This window comes from Eleutherodactylus coqui, chromosome 4 (assembly GCF_035609145.1).
Source record: "Eleutherodactylus coqui strain aEleCoq1 chromosome 4, aEleCoq1.hap1, whole genome shotgun sequence".
Taxonomy (NCBI): domain Eukaryota; kingdom Metazoa; phylum Chordata; class Amphibia; order Anura; family Eleutherodactylidae; genus Eleutherodactylus; species Eleutherodactylus coqui.
In genome coordinates this window covers 136,384,880-136,390,607 of record NC_089840.1, presented here as the reverse complement: position 1 = coordinate 136,390,607, position 5,728 = coordinate 136,384,880, and positions in this window count along the sequence as shown.

Below are 5,728 nucleotides of genomic sequence, written 5' to 3'. Positions count from 1 at the left end.
TTTTGTGTACTGTATTTAATTGAAAGACCATACAGCACCACAATCATTTTTACTTTACGTTCTTCACTCCTTTCAATTAACCAAGCCTTTTACATTTTATAGTATTGTATTTGTAAGCTAAAATGAAGAGTTGATTCAAAACACATAAGAGATGCGAACGCTCCCATTGGGGTGAGTTCACACATCCCAGAATTACAGCTGCGAATTTCACTACAAAATTCCACTGCAGTGTACGGTATAATGTAAGTGAATGGGGTTTATCAAAAATTAGTTTTTATTGCATACATATTTCACGCAAGTCGTGTAAGCTGTAACATGGCCGCCTGTGGCAGATTGGTAGTGTTAAGCTGTACTGCCACGCTCTTTTGAGTCGGGCCTATGTCTCAAACATTGTTAGATAACGCTATTAGCTCAACACTTGATAGCTTTATTTTTTTGCCATTATGATTTTACACAATGTTATGTACTCCTATCACAGGCTATTTTTAAAACTTGCAAAAATATATGAAATTAAGCAGTCTTGGTAGTAAATTAAAAAAAAAATCCTAATAGAGTAAGTGTGAAAATAAGATGATATAGAAGTGTGTTAGGAGGATAGTTATATGGTTTTATGTATATGTAAACTATATGAATAAAACATGTAGAAAAAGTCAGACTCCTACCGAGGGACCGATTTTTAAAAACTGGAGAAATATGGGAAAGAGGATTATACATATTACTTTAAGCCCATCGGGGTCAAGGTTTTCAAGGGGAAAATCTCAAACATCTCCATTTTATACGTAGTACGGAAAATTCACCTTCGGGGACTTTTTTGACGTAGAGTCAAACGCATCAAAGAGGCGTCTTTATTGTGGTGGCTTAGAAAATGTTTGGAGACGCTGTGGTTTAGGAAGCCATTTGCGTTGCTGAAACAATGTTTATTTACCCTTGTTGGGGCATTTATAGTGCGGCCCACATACTTTCGGCCACAAGGGCATTCAAGTAAATAGACTATAATTTTTACCACAGTTGAGGAAATCCCTTCTGACTGGTTTCTATTTATAAAATTAAATTATTATTTTTTAATGACAAATATTTAGACAGCCCTTAGTTACTCCACATCTGAAGGAACCCAGAAGTGGTTCACCCCAGCTGATTGTGGCACGGACCATAATTGCATCAGCTGTGCAATACTGATGAAATCCAGAAACATGACCTGTTGTGATGCCTTGAAGACTGGAGTTGGAGAAACTCTGATCTAAACCCTTCTAGATCTACCTCTGTAAATGGCAGGACTAGTTAACATATGGCTCACTGTGTGCTGCCTGTGTAGAAGGACATATCGCTGGAGAGGGTTTAAGGTTAACGACCAAACTAAAACATCAAATGGAAGGATTACCTTAAATATTAACAATGATTTCTACTTTGTTTGGCGGAAAGAGAAATGTATGAGTGTCTTATGCTCAAATCTATCAGGCAGTCGAGCGGAAGCACGTGACTGCTCTAGCTAATCAGAGGCTGCAGCCTCTTATTCGCAAACTCCTGGCATCGTGGCGCCCAGGATATGAGCACTGATGCCAACAGTGACAATTGAAGGCTGCAGCGGTCACGTGCTCCCGTACAGCAGTCTACCCGGAAGCTTGTGCTGGTGTAACGTGAGTTGCTCAGGTCCGCGGAAAGGAGCGTATGATTATTTTTATTCTAGAACTGGTGCAGCAGCTGGAAATGTTTTTGTTGTGATGAAAACCCCATTTATTTATTTTTTCATTAAGGAGTTGCAATCAACTTAAACTAGAAATTAGGATTGTGGTTAAACTAAAAAGCGCATACCAAATTTTTACAATTTTATAGAAACTGCCATTTAAACAATTGTCATCCATTTTTCTTTCTCCAAAAAAAAAGCCCCTGATCTTCAAATGCAGCATGAACGGAAACTGTATTTCTGTGTCTTTTTGTGTTACTTTGGAAGCTTCCACTGCAAAGGTTGAAAGTGTTAGTGAATATGTCCTGTTAAAGCAGACTTCTTCAACAAGCTATAAAAGCAAAAGCCGTTCTGCACAGTAATCTCCTTCCTGCTGATTTTCCTTTGGCCTTTTTAATGCACCCTGAAGAGCAATATAGGACATATTGTAGCTCCTCTCGAATATAGTGTTCGTTACGACAGGTAATACATAGCTGTATATCTATTTCAAGGCGGCACGCATGGTCTCTGAGGCCCTATTTTAAGGTTAGTCTTCTAATATATTTCACAAGGATCTCTGCTGTATCTGTAAACTGTCACTTAGCTGAGAGCTGTCTCATAGGTCGCTTGATAGAAGCCTGTCCGGTGCCTGCACAGTATGATGTAATGCCATAGCATCATACTGTGCAGGACAGATCGTTCGTATCTTGTGAAGTTTGTAACTTGAACGTTCGCAAGTAGGGGACTATCTGTATACACATCTTAGCCTGATATGTGGTTTGTTATCAAAACAACTCCGCCCTCGTGTGTATGCATTATAACTACACACTATGCCTCACACTTGCTCATCACCATAGCACCTACACGGTAGCCCAGCATCCCACTCTGTGTCTACAAAAGTAGGCCAATGGGGCAACACGCATGCATATACTTTATGTATCTGTCTTGGGACAGGCTTTGACTAGGATTGTAATATGAGTGCGTTTTTTTGTTTCTTAAGTTTTTAGGCTGCTTTTTATCTGTTCATGAATTCCCAGAAACTAACAGGCCGCACCAATTCTGTCTGCATAATAAACTCTGTGATGATCTAAGTTCAGTTCAACCAAGGTACCGTACTTGCGGGATCCTCCTACATTGATGTCATGGTTTAATTTTGGTGAATATACTCTTAAGGCCCAATGTCCACTTGCACGCACCAATTCCACTGCTGAATCCTGCAGTGGAATCCAGCTGTGCCCACCGCACATGGGGAGAAAAAAAAAAGCTATTTTCTTCCCTCTCCAGCTCAAGCGCGGATCTCCTATGTGCCGGCCGGATCGTCTTTCTTCAGCATGGTGGATGTGCCTGGACTTTGCAGATACATGCAAAGTGCTATATAATAATTTTTTTATTTTTAAATCTCCTGCTTTCCTGTGGATCTGTGGCACATCCATAGTGACAGCTGTGGCTGTGCCGCGGATAAGACGGCTTCCAGTGACTTCAATGGAAGCAGTCTCGTGGGATCTGCAGAAAAATGGCCGATGCTGTGATTTCTTCCCGTGTGTGCGATTTGAACGCCAGGAAACAAAAATAACATCTGCATGCTTTTAATTGCTTTGCAGATGCTAATGCATCCCTATAGGTGGCTAGAGCTGCAGATCTCCCACGCAGGAGACATGCACAGATTTTATAATTAAAATCCACCCGTGGACATTGGGCCTAACACTGATTTTTCATTTGGTAAACTGAGTCTCTGTGGCGCAATAGGATAACAGCTCTTGTACCCCCTCCCCCCACAACTCATACTTATACCCTGGCTGCTTCTCCTAAAAGGGTTGTCCAATGAAAAAAATATTTATTGTTTTAGCCAGCCCATAAATAAAAGTTTTGTGTATTTACACTTATTTTAAAAATGTTTCTATGCCCAGATATTTCAGGACTAAGGTTAGAATAGCGCCATCTGTTTCTATTGAATAGCCTTTCTGTGTCCAGTACACGTCAGTAAATGTTTCAAGTTGGACACTCCTACTTAGGCTTGATTCTATGCAGTGGAGCAGAGAGAGACACGAAGATGAGCAGGTGGAACTATTGTGAAATACCTGGGGCTAAGCGTAAATACAAAAAATATTCCTAATTATTGGCTGGATTAAATTATAAACCATAGTTTTATGGAACAATCACTTTAAGCTACAGTTCCAATAAACCTACTGGTCGTTTTAAAAATGTGTAATCTGTTCTTAGTTTAGTAAGGAAATTATTAGGCATTTACGGTACTCTTTACTGTGTTGTTTTTAGTATATTAATCATTGGTACTGAGTCACCTTACAGATTAAGTCACTATTGCTAGTGTTAATAAAAGGGGGGAAAAGGTGGATTGAACTTGTATTAATAGTCATATTTGAGAAAATTCCAAAAAATCCTAAGGCCTGCCTCACACGACTGTGTTTGCTGGAGTGCGGTGCGCGAGCAAGCAGCAAGTATGGTACTGGTATGCATACTGCTAATCCCCATGCACTAGCTTTCTTTTGGAGAGATGAATGTGACGTAACCTTCAGACATAATATAATTGACTGAAATTGGGAATTGCCAAAAAATTCTCAGTTTCTTATTAAAACCAGCTTGTATACACGTTTCGAGGTATGTGAACCTCTTGCACACTACTCGCTGGGGATGTACTATACAAATACATATACAACCATAATGGGATTGAAGATGACATCTACAGAAACTGATGAGGCCTCAGCCGATGCTCATATAAAACACTCTAAACAAATAAATGAAATATATTATGATTCTGTACAGCAATGGAATATTAACCCTTTCCAATCCACTGTCTGACATCTTTCTACATTCTGATTGAAGCTTGTACAGCTCCAATTTCAGAAGACGTCTGACAGGGTATTCTTACCGTCTATTGCCAGCCATTCCGCTGTCGGAGCCTCTCTGGCACACACACTGGCTTTAGCCAGCAGATGGCTTCATTGTATAACAGCAAAAAGAGAGCCTTTTAGGAAACCCTGAATCCAAAATTAGATTGGAATGGGTTAAATGAATGAATAATTTAACTTAATAAATTGTCATACAGGAAATTTTAAAAAATGAATAAATGGGAAACTAATAAATGATGGAAATACAAAGAAATAGAGATGACTATATAATCGGTAATAATTATTGCTTTCAAATAAAAGGAATACGATTGTCGGTGGTAATCAATAATAGGCCTATACATAGGTTAACGCCGTTAACACCTGGTTTCCCGCATATGCATTTCAAATGTTTTCTAGTGCCTCATTTAGGCCCATAGGTGCAAGTGTGTTTAGGTTGTATATCCAGAACAAGTCCTGAACCTCTCTATATTATTAGCGGGTATTTGATCTAACGCTGTTACCTTGAATTCGTGGAAGTCACTGTTTTTTTTAGGCTGCATGTCTAGACACACTGTGCTTCAAGAATCCATGTGTAACATTAATCTGTGTTTGTTGATCCTGCACCTAAGGGCTTGTGTGTTACATCCCAAGGTACGGTAAATGACACGAGCATTGTAAAGCCTAAACAACGAAGTTCGATGAGCAATTTATAAAAGTGTTAATTTGGTAGACCTCTTTGGTTGTATAACTCATTACACCTGTAGTTTGGTTGACAATACTTGAACATCATTTATTATTCTTATTAGTGTTATTATTGTTATGAAGTCCTTAATATTTTTCCTCTGGCATCTGAAGTTAAATTTTAACCTATTTTAAGGTTTGATTATGTACTATTATTAATTATTCAATTACTATTTTTTTTTTTAGGGTCCTTCTTAGGCCACAGTGGATTCTGTCTATGAGCCCGGGTGGTGACCCTGCGTATGGCACTAACATGTATTGTGTATGACTGCTCAGAACGTTTTTGTTTTTTTTGGTTTGTTTGTATTTCCCTCACTCTTGCTTAGCACTGATGTGGGTATCCACTGCCCATACGCAATGTTAAATGCGTATGGGCTGTGCGTCAAACGCCTCCATTGACAACAATGGAAGCCATCTGTGCAAATTCCACTGTAAAATAGAGCATGCTGAGATTTTTTTACAGCTTGCGCAATACACAGTT